Source organism: Myxocyprinus asiaticus, chromosome 4 (assembly GCF_019703515.2).
Source record: "Myxocyprinus asiaticus isolate MX2 ecotype Aquarium Trade chromosome 4, UBuf_Myxa_2, whole genome shotgun sequence".
NCBI classification, from domain to species: domain Eukaryota; kingdom Metazoa; phylum Chordata; class Actinopteri; order Cypriniformes; family Catostomidae; genus Myxocyprinus; species Myxocyprinus asiaticus.
The window spans coordinates 49,816,388-49,828,416 of NC_059347.1; the positions used below are offsets into that span (position 1 = coordinate 49,816,388).

Genomic DNA, 12,029 nt, shown 5'->3' on the forward strand with positions numbered 1-12,029 from the left:
ATATATATATATATATATATATATATATATATATATAGGCTATAATATGAACCAAATCATGCATAATTTAAACAGTGCCTTATTTCTAATAATTTAAGCTCTTTAAGTAAACGTTTCTGTTTTTCTCTGGCTCGTTAAAGGTAAATATTACGTTATTTAAATAATTTTGCGCTTTATTAAATATTTTTACAAAATTATTTGCCAGTATATTTGATATGCTTGCTTTATTATTTTGTATTTAAATATTATTAGTGCATTCTTACATAGAACCTATTTCTGTCCTGTCCTTATCAATGCAGTGCTCCTCCAAAGAGGAGTAACAGGAACAAATAGCACGTGTACTTGGGCGTGGCTTCATAAGACGTTGCCCACTATAGAACCAATGAGAGTTCATTTCATCGAAATATATTACTGTTATGCAAATATATTCAAATATTATACTGATACAGAACTTCTATTGGTTCGTGAAGGAGAAAGTGACCAATCGCTTAAATGACAGCCCTTCAGCTGTTCGAACGTCCCTCCCCCTAGGTATTTTTCAGCAAATCCCGGAAGTATTGTTTTTAAAGCGACAGGATCATTTTATGGGCGAGGGCTTCGGACAGACAGCCAAGCAGAAAATAGAAAAAGGCCCGTTGGCAGAGGTGGCAATAGGACGTGGAAAGGAGAAGAAAAACACTTTAAAAATAGCTCTGTCGGCATTTGGAAAGAAGAATCTCATTTCTAGCTATTGATATCCTCGTCGGTCAAATATATGTTCGTTACGTAGTGGGATTTCAACGAAGATAGTTTTTCGTTAAATAGACAGAAGACACTGAGATACTACCTACTGTCTAAAATAAGATCAAACTCTTTCTCCTGATATGATGGCAGTGTTAGTTTGCTGACTGCTACAGCGCTTGTCATTGCCGTCGTTCATATCTTTGCTGTGGGTGAGTAACCGCTCGTATTCTCTTTGTGCTGTCATCCTCCTTTAGATCGTTCTCATTTCAACATGCATACAGCATGGGATCAGATATAATCATGATAGAATGAATTCTTCATATTTAAGTTACTGGACACCTCTGCATGCTGTCGCACTGATAAATCATGCATAAATCAGATTATTCCCCACTCTAATATAATGATTCACTGTGCTGTCTCCCATTGTATTTGAAACTTTCTCACGTGTGTTTAATAACGGTAGATTAATCACAGCGTGATAATAGTCTGCACACAATGCATACAGGAGCTGCTGTATGCGCAGGGGGGCGTTTCTGCTTTGTCTGATTCCTGCTATTTCATCCACTGTGGGCAACTTTCATCAGTGCACACGCATTCTTATCTCAGTCTCTGTCCCTGCCTCTCCTTCTCTGTCTTTTGATCCTTTTGTTACATTTTGATTTAGAAGATTCTTTGCACTTGAGTTGAGAATGATTGCATTTTTATAATGCAATATACCCTTATCAGCCCTAGCCAAGGGCCCATGAGAAATCCAGCCTGACTTTTAATTTTATTGGGCTTTCTTTATGCTTTTTGGCATTTATTTCCTCCCTGGAAGCCTAATTAGACAAGGATATGATCAATAATACCCACATTTTTATGCAGTGAGAGACAGGATTCACTATCAGAGTTTGGGGTGGGAGATGGTGGGTGTGCACACAGGTTGCAGAATATGCAAGAGGCATCCATCCTGCTCATTACTAATGCCAGACAGGACGTCAATGGAAAGGCACAATGGAGAGCAGCACAGCGATTTCCATTGTCCCCCAAAAAAATGAACAGATGATCAACAGAGACCCTGAAGATGCTCTTTTCCTGTAATAGGCACAAACATCCCGAAAGAGCTGCAGACAGAAGTTGCCCTTATATATACATACAGTCTGAATTTTAAAAGACTCAGATCTGTTCCTTAATGCCCTTGCTGTGTGACCTCTTTCAGTGTGGCTGTCAGCAGAAGCATGCATGTATTACATAATTCGGCTAGAAGAGAAAATGCATGGTAGGGATGGCTTTGGCAAATCAGAAGATAAGCATATCAGGCTGTTGTAGGAAGCAAATGTGTGTTGAAGATGGTTATTCAGTGTGAGGTGGCTTATCATGCAGCGTTAAGGCCTGAAGCGACTCCCTTTTTGCAACTGATACGTGTAAATGTTGAATGAGGGTTTTCAACTGAACATCTCCCCTAAACACTATGTACTCTCTTACTGTCCTGATGAGATCTTTATTAGACTGAGGGTGGTACTGGTCCATTGGTGCTGTTATTTGGTTTGGGCTTTGTGAATTAGGTTGATTGGGTCCTGTTTCGGGTATTCTAAATTGTGGTATATGTCAAAGCAAAAACCTCTGTTACTATTGCTAATGATCAGATTTTTTTTTTTTTTTTTATGTTTTTTTTTTTAGTTTTTTTTAATCCCTAGCCCTAAGTATTAAACTCCGGCACGTAACTTAGCGAATGACAAAACTGGCAAGAAAATACTATATAAATACAACAGACTTATATTAGAGCCATATCTAGGGACCAGAATATGATTTTGCAGAGAATGTAGGGTGGGCTCTTTTGACTTGGGCTTGTAAGCAACCAACTTGCAATGCCATACTAACCACCCAGAACACCCTAGTGTTGTGGCAGTGGGTTTTGCATGGGCACATTTTTTTTTTTGCACTCACATTTTCTTCTGAAAAAGTACAAATCCAAAGTTTTCTTGACTAACCACTGGACAGTGGTATGGGGATTTTAATTGCCACTGTACTGTATTTCTGTTGCGGTCTCCATAAGAAACTTCAATATGAGCATTCCAGATGAAGAACAACAACCATTTTAAGTGTTAGTTGGAATAAAAATGAGTTCAGACCCAACTTGTTCAGTTGTTGGCTGTCATAACAACTCCAAGCAGTTAATGATATCAGCCTAACTAGCCTTGGTTCATAACTTCACATCATCCACCCACTCCTAAACTTTTATGAGTGAGGCACTGTCAAACGACGCTCATCATGATTTTCTAAAGTATCAACATTATGGAGCCACTTGTTTATTTTTTTTATTTATTATTTTTGTGGACAACTTTTACAAGGTAATATGCTAAGCATCACATTATCCACTAAGAACATAGCAGATGTTTGCCAAAACACTGCAGACCGGAAAATGGAAAAAGGCATCTGCTATGAATCGCGGAACACTCCTGTGATCAGGAAGAAGGTGGATAGTTATTAGGATGGATTAGAATTCCAATAACCGGGGACAGTATTTTGATTCCGATGCATTTGTGTCTATGTCTCTGTGTATGCAAAGTGTTTTCACCTTTAGAGAAGCAGTGTGGACCTTGTCTTCTTTATATAGCCATAGAGCTGCCATGGTTGGTTAACTGTGATAGCCAAACCCACACTACTGGTCACCTGTCTGGGGCTATTTATCTAAAACCTGCCTCACATTTCAACCCTCCCCTGATCAGAGATCAGCTTTGAGCTTTCCCTCCTGAGTGGTTTAGAAAAGCATTTCAATAAAAGAGGCTTGTCCCAGATCAGTATCACCGGTTTAAGTGTGTGGGTGTGCATGTTCAGGCTGGTGCTTTAGTGTATGTGTGTGAGCGTGCCAGCGTGTGCACACATGGGATATCAGCATGCCAGTGTGAGAACAAGGTCCTAACCTGCTAAGCTGTTTATCATTTATTTAAAAAAGACTAGCCTCTCAAACATCAGATTTAGCTGTGGTTCAATAATGGCCATAGGCTATAGCCTTAGCTATCATAAATCAAATGTATTCTAACCCTGAAGTAGATTTCAATAAAGTATATGGTATTGTTAGCTGTTGGTCTTGTTATTCTGGAAAATGTTTTAAAGTCCTGCTTTATTGTTACAAAGAACAGGCTAATTATACAGCAGCAATGCTTAAAGCTGAAGCGTGTAATTTCTGTCCCACTTGCGCCACCGAATGGAATTGCAAAATAAACCTTTCCGAATACACCAACTGTCTTCCATTGTTCGAACAAACTTGTAACTACGGCCCCAACTCACGCCATTGGTTGAGTCAATGTTTTGTTGAGCTGGACGGGTCACTCAAAACAAACAGAAGAATATTTATAGCACCACAAAGACACAGTTTTTTTTTTTTTTTAAAGAAAATTAACCTATGAATGGCTTACCAGTTGTCTCTACATATTGAGCCGGGATAGGAGAAAGTATTTTAACACCGAAAATGTTACACACTTCAGCTTTAAGATGTACTGCATGCTTTGTTCTCTGTATAGTACTGTACTTTGCTTTTGTTGGGCTAATTGTAGGTTAGCTTGAGTTTGTGTGGATTGTGCGTGTCCTTGTACTAGATTAACACACCATTTATTTTTCTGCCTCAATCGACTTCTCCAGACTCTGTCTTGCTGTTTCTCATCTCACCTTTGCCCTGAAATCCACATTGTTTTTCTCATGTATTCCTCTTCTCTCTTTACGTCCTTATACTGTTACAGTGAAACAAATTTGTCCCCGAGCACCCCCACCTTGAAGCGTGTTTAACCAAGGACATGTTACCATCCTCGTTTATCAGTGTCAGGTGCTAATCTCTACAGAGGAGCTAACCTTAATATCTAGCTAGCCTAACCTTTGCATTTGTTATTGTGGCAATGTTAACCACACTTTAACAGTTCTCCCACAATTGATTCATAAAGAGCCTCATTGTGTTTCAGTGGCTTTTATTTGGTTGTTTTATTCTATTGATCTATATATAGGGTACATATTTTGGCATATGTTTTGTTTTAGAGCTGCATATCTGCGTGACACATGCATTATTAACAGACATTCAAAGGTAAAGATTGCTGTACCATTGCTTTAATAGCTGTGAATATAGAGCACTGTTTCTTCTGGAACATTCTGCTCTTCTCTAGAATAGAATCAGTTGCTCACAAAACCAAATTTTTCTGTAGACAAGTGTAAGTAGACAGAAGGTGTGACTAACAGAAATTACATCCTGTGTATTTACATCAGTGTAGGCCAGCAGTGCAGAGAGCACAGGATTGTGCCTTTTTTGTGTTCTCACTTGGCTTATTGAAGTGGAAAACAGGAAGTTGAGCAGCTGACTGAAACAGCGTCAGTCTGGTGGGATTTAGAATCTGCTTTAAATGGCACTAAATTGCATCACACATGAAGCTGGCAAAAATATACATTGACAACCACTATAATTAAGTACATACTTGGCTTCGTACAGCAACTCTCTCGCTGTCATCAAGGATGTGGCAGGAAGAAATTAAAATCATTAGTGGTGCAAACATCACTATTACTTTTGCTCATTCTTAGGTTAAGGGATCTGAGCAACTCCTAACCCTGAGTATTAAACATCGGTTTGTAACTAGTATCACACTATTTCTGTAATGGACATGAATAATTAAGGCTGATTTATACTTACTGGGTGACCATACTTAATTTAGTAAAAATTATGACGAGGTGTACTGATGTTTTTGCTCTGCGAATGTGTTCGTTTGGTGATATTTCTACTGGTCTCGTGCTCATCACTGAAATTCTTGATCTAGGAGAACACGGCCAGCTGAAGAGCATTTATGACTGGTTAAAACCAAAGACTGTTTAGCCCAAGATATACCACTTTTATTAAAATGAATAAAATAAATTGGAATGCCTAATATGGCAAATGTAGAAAAGGAAGTCCCACCTTACAGGTAGAAGAGACAATCACCTTTTAGATACAGACATCCATACAGACAATTAGATGTCAGTCAACTCGAGAGCGCGCATGCGCATTAGCTGGACCAGCCTGAAAAATAGCATTTTTTTAGCGTGATCTTATCTAAAGAAGCACAATTATTGATACCATTGTTGTCAGATTTAACTGCTGACTTGAAGTATGTATTTTGATCTTAGTACTGGCCAACTGTTTTGGAGATTTTCTCCATTCAAGTAGATAGGAGCTGTACTTTTATGCCACTTGTGCCCATAGAAGATAACTGCCCGGGAGCGTTCCAATGATAGCTGCTAAATGGGCTGAATTGTCTCGAAAGGGACTTTGGTCATAACTAGCGTAATCATGGGTGTGCTTTAAATGTGACATTTATTTTTTTATTTTTTTTTTAGATATTTTCCTCAACAAAATAATTTTAAATAGATGTTGCACGTAGTATAAATCGCCTAGGGTGCTTTAGTTTGTCCAAGAAAAACAAATTGGCTTCTTACATTGTATAAATTATAGATTTAACTCAAGTTGTGCAGCTTGTTGAACAGGGATGTGTTATGACGTTGCAGTTTTTGTCTACGACTACGAAGTCTATTTTTGACTGGTTAACTATAAAATGGGCAAAAAAAAAATAAAAAATTAATAAATCCATAGACTTACACTGAAGGAAGAACCTGTGCCGTATCTAGAAACTTGTGTGGGCTCTTTTGACTTGGGCTAACTTCCCAAAACACCCTAGCAGCAGCATAGCGACACACGGTAACTACCAGTTAGAACACCTTAGCAAACGCATAGCAACACCCTAGCACCATGGCGGCGAGTTGTATACAAGTAAACACCATGTTTTCGTAAAAAAAAAAAAAATGTGGTTGTTAATGGGACCGTTTGAGTTTGTTTGACTGAAAAGGGATATGGCAGACACACAAATGCACACACATAGATGTAAGCATGGAGGAAGGGAAGGGTTAGAATGTAGCTGTGAGCTTTAACGGCCCCTCATAGCCCAGTTGATCCAACCCAGCAATTGCTTAGAATAGCTGCTGAGGAGTGTTCAAAGGAGAATAAAACTTGTTTTTCAGTAGCAGCAGAGAGCAGTGTTACCATATACCTCAGTGTTTTACCAGCAGCATTGACTAAATCTATGATTGACTGTCACTAACACTCTTTTTGTGTCTTTCGTGCACTTTTGTATTTGTGTACTGCTTTGCTTCACAGCTGAATTCTCAGATGCCAGCTGAGGGCTGGCTAACATCTAAGCCATGCCCCCAAGTACTCCTTATATGGACACGGAGTGTGAGCTCTTAAAGGAGAAGTGGCTGTTTCTCCACAAGGACTGTTTTCAATTTAAGCCTGCCTAAACACCACAACCAGTGAAAGATGGTAGAACTTTGCCTTGTGCCAGGCTAAGCAACTCAAAACATTTCTTGCGTTTGATGCGGCCACAAATTTGTGTTTATAATTATCAGTCTATCCTTTTACACCCACATACTCAAGGAAACCCTCATACATACTCAACATAAGCTCTCCGCTCACTCCTTTCCTCTCCGCTCTACCTTGCTCAGTGCGTCTAAAGAGATTAAATTAATCTGTGTCTGTATGTGTGTTAGTGTGTGCATGCGCGCCTGTACGTGTGCTAATGCTTTCGTTTAAGTGCATGTGGATTTACCACTCCTTATTTGGAAGGTGCTGCATGCAATTGAGAGAGCCTGTGGCACAATTCTGCCTGCCTGCGGACACACACATCGCAAACACACAGACATGCACCCATCCCTTCACACCCAACAAGTCTCTGTTTCTGTAGAAGCACTGATAACACGCTTTCAAGTGGTGACGTATCCGCTCAGCTGTGCACTTCCCTTTTTTTTTTTTTTTTTTTGTCTTCCCCTTCTTTTTTTAAAAGATATATTTGAGTAAAGGTTATGTTGCAGAAGCACACTTTTCACGCAAAACATTTCATAATCAGAAGTTTGTAGGTTTTAAATTATAAAACAATAGATAAAATGATCTAAAAGACTTTGAAACTAGTTGGTTACAAATAATTGCACTTCAGAAAAGTTTTTTTCTAGTGGAAAGAAATTCATTCATTTTTAAGTGTGGCTTAAGAGTCCAGATACTTTTTGGGGCTGCTACATATCACAAAAGTAAAGTGTTCTCTGGCATATTTGCCTCCAGAGTAACATGTTCTGTTTGCTCTGGAATGCATCTATTAGACAGACAAGTACACATTCACACAAGATGCCATTGGCATCAACACACAATAACTCACTAAAGCTCTATGGGAGAATACACTGCCTCTGCTAAACAAGCAGAACAAGTGGGCAGAACTTTAGATATTTCCCTTACCTTCACACCTATCAGGACAGCCCCTGTGGCATCTGATCCCCCTCCCACCGGCCAATCAGAGGACAGCATATCCCCCCCCCCCACAGTCTTACATGAGTTGTGTGCTGACTGAGCAAGAGATCACGCCTTAACTTACCAGCTGAGAGGAAGTAAGCTGAAAAGGCAAAGCAGAGGAGAGAGAGAGAGCGAGAGAGACAGCAAGTGGTGAGAAATTTAGCAAGACAGAAAGGAGGGGGACTAAAGGCGGAATACCAAAGCTGCTTTCATTGTGTTGAAGTTATTTGAGGGGGAAAAGAGATGAGTGTGAGATGGTAGGGGGGAGCTAGAAGGAAAGAGAGAGGGGGGCTTAGTTCATATGCATGTGCCAAAGGGAGCCTGAGAGAGAAGTTTTGTGTGAAAGTTATTGAAAGAGGGTGGGGGGGAGGGCATGGGACACAGGGACACAGTTGAGCATGCCAGAATAGCATGGGAAAGAGAGCACATAAATAGAGATATTTGCCTTTTTAGAGTGTTTGAGCAAGAAATCTAAATTAAACTTCAATAAACCTTGTGTATATCGCTCTCCTCTCTCTCTCTCTCTCTCTCTCTCTCTCTCTCTCTCTCTCTCTCTCTCTCTCTCTCTCTCTCTCTCTTGCTTTCAGGGGAGGAACAGAAAGAAAAGTCCTGAGTTCCCTCATTCCAAGCAAGTAACCTTTCAACTTATCACAGTCTAGAAGCAACTACAACCAAAACTGGAGAACACTGACAGAGAGGACGGAGAAACAGGCAAGGAGGAAAGGGCAGGAGTTCTTATAGAGGTAAGTCAAGAGGTTAAGTTTGCAATGTTAGTTTATGGTTCTCTTTGGCCCATACAATGCATGTGAATTGTGACTAAAACTTTGAAGCTCCAAAAAGTACATGAAGATAGCATAAAAGTAATCCATAAGACTTCAGTGGTTAAATCCATGTCTTCTGAAGCGATCCATTCTGTTTTGGATGAGAACAGACCAACAAATAACTCCTTTTTCACTATAAATCTTAACGTCAGCTGTCTCCTTGGCGATAATGATTTTGAGCTCAATTTCCCTTCCTTGCGCCATCTAGTGCTCTGCGAATGTGTGAAGCACAAGGAAGTGTAATCGAGCTTGAAATCATGATCATGCCTAGAGATTGCAATGGGAAGGTGTACAGTGAAGAATGAGTTCTATTATGATCTGTTCTCACCCAAAACCGATTGGATTTCTTCAGAAGACATGGATTAAACCAATGGAGTCATATGGATTACCTTTTTCCTGCCTTCATGTGCTTTTTGGAGCTTCAAAGTTTTGGTCATCATTCACTTGAATTGTATGAACCTACAGACAGGGGCGGATCTAGAAAATTATTTATGGAGTGGCAAGAGGGTGGCATGAGGTCTAAGAGGGGTGGCAACACCAAAGTAAGCACCCATGCATAGTTCTCCTGGATTAAGATACCAAACTTCATTGCTACAAGTACTAGTTAATTTTAAGTGCACAATCAAATTACAAATGGCCATGAATTTGCAAAACAGTTGTACTTCCATGAAGAGACCACAAAGTAGAGCTGCACGATTAATCGTTAAAAGATCGCAATCTCATTTCTAAGTGACAACGATTCTGCAATGTATATTAATGTTCCAGTGGCATGCATTTGTAAGGCGGTCAAATTTCAATTCGAAATGCACTTCAAGGCGCGTTTTTAAATGTTGATAAACTTTATATGGCGTCTTCAAAAAACAGCGCTCCTTTGCATATTGCATATTTTCTTACAAGTGCAATACCAAGTTAACATAGAACTGTTAATGAAGCTTTTTTCTGCTCGTTTTGCTTTTTACTTAGCATGAGAGGAACAGGTTAAAAAAAAATTTTTTTTTTTGTTTAGTTTTTTTGTTGTTGTTTGTTTTTGTTTTTTATGCAGTTTTTTAACAGGATTTTTTTTTTTTTTTTTTTTCAGTAATCACAAGGTGCTGTTTGGTTTATAATGTATTCTTTGCACCCTCTTGTGGACTTTTATAAATTTATATATTTGATTTACAACTTAACTGCATTTTTGCATAGATTGAAGCAGAGAACATTTTGTCAGAACCTTTAGTAAATTACATGTTACTTTGTTTAGTACCCTTATGTCCAGGTTTTGTAAATCACTGAAATAAGAATTTTTCTTCAAAATCGTGAGAGAATCATGATCTTGATTCTAAGCAAAAAAATCGTGATTCTCAATTTCTCTAGAATCGTGCAGCTCTACCACAAAGTAATCATTTTTCCACTGTTTTGCTAACATTAAAATAATTTTAGTGCCTTTTTTGCATTCTTACATAACATAAAAAAACAACAACAAAATGTTCCTTAGCATGACCTCTGCTAGTTGTCACATTTTTTACTCCAGTAAATATTTCTCAAAGTAGGTGGTAGGATTATTTTTTAGAGTTATTATTTCTGTAAAGCCACATACACTGAAGTCTTGGCTACAATAAAGCAATTCAAAATTTTCACCGTTATTGTTCAGGAAAAATGATAAAGTTCACTGAACACGCATTGACACTTTGTCCACATTATAAGGGGTATGCTGTCACAATGGAACCTGCCATTAAACCAGTGGCATAGGATTCATGTGATCATCCCTGATAGAATTTACACAAAATACTGTAATTTAAGAGGGTTTTAAACTGGGTGTTTGAAACCAGCATACAAAACCACTGCTAGAGAAAACAGATTTTTGTAATTTGACTTTTAACTCAAAACCTTATAGTAACCTAAATATAGCCCTTGTGACAGTTAGCCCCAGTCTCCCTATATAAAAATATCTTGCTTCCATAATTATATCCTTTTATAAAAAATAGTTAACATTTCACATACAGAAATTGCAATCTAAGGTTAATGAATAGGTCACACTTATTAAGCATCATTGGGGTAGGGGCTGGGAAAGGCAGATACATGGGGAAAAAGGAGAATCAAACTATCCTATTAATAATGACAGGTTATGTAGGGCAGGGGTGTAAAACTTGTTTTAAATTAAAAGACACCTTATGCGGGCCAAATTGTTTTGGTTTGTGAAACCTTGATGAGTCCATGGATGGAGAGTGCATGCACAGACATGTTATTTGAGCTGAAAGCTCTCTATCACATTGGTCGCTCATGAATCACTTTTGTAAATGTCATTTGAGAGTGAACATAACAAAGTAATGCCCATTAAAAATCTACTGCACAATCCAATATATCTAATAATCATTCTGTGAAGACCTGGAAACAACTAAGAAATACTAATTTAACCTCTATTTTTCCATGTATCTGTCCATGTTGTCATTATTATAATGATTGAGGAAAAATTAACTGGGTTCCCTTGGGAGAGGGTTCATCCAATTTCTGATGAAAAACAGATATACGCGAGGCTGTGAGTGCCATGCGGGCAGGTGTGTTGTTATTTATGAAATAACAAGCCAAAAGTCGCAAATAATAAGCGGACTTTGCAACTACGCCTGTGTCAGATGCAGAATCCCTGTGCATGCCCTCACTACAGAAGCCAAACATGCGATAATCATTGTAATCAATCATCCGATCGGCTGCAATAGTCAAGGACCGCTGTAGTCATATATTCATTCGGTTAGAGTTGAGACAGTTTGACATAAATAAACTCTTACATAATGTCAGCATCAACTATAATATACTGTACTTACATTTATATTTTATACATTGGGATACCAATGCTTGGATTGCAGATGGGGTGGCAATGCTTTTTTTAGGGTGGTAGTTGCCACCCCATGCCACCCAGATCCTCCCCTTCCTACAGAGCTTCTAAAAATCTTTGTTTGTGTTCTGCTGATAAAAAGTCATACACATTTTGGATGGCATGAGAGTGAGTAAATGATGAGGGAATTTTCATTTTGGGGTGAACAATTCATTTAAAAGTGTGTATTGTTTTAGGTTAAAATACTTTTTCCTGTCCCAGCTTAATATGCAGAGACTACTATAAATAAGCCATCCGTAGGTTTATATACCCAAAAAGTGTAAACATTGTGGCTCTGAGGCACTTTCAG

The 12,029-nt window shown here is 38.6% G+C and overlaps 1 protein-coding gene across 4 annotated transcripts in view; it reads left to right on the top strand.

Annotated features, from left to right (window-relative positions):
- Window positions 1-577: 577 nt before the first annotated feature.
- Window positions 578-12,029, top strand: part of LOC127439623 (protein FAM214B-like) — a 28,336-nt gene continuing 16,884 nt past the window's right edge. For 3 of the 4 annotated variants that reach the window (XM_051695830.1, XM_051695827.1, XM_051695829.1), the window contains exons 1-2: window positions 578-932; window positions 8,638-8,793. The gene's annotated coding sequence lies outside the window, so the exon portion shown is untranslated. Of the gene's footprint in view, window positions 933-8,083; window positions 8,201-8,637; window positions 8,794-12,029 lie in introns of those variants that run through there. The other variant, XM_051695828.1, reaches the window with a different exon arrangement.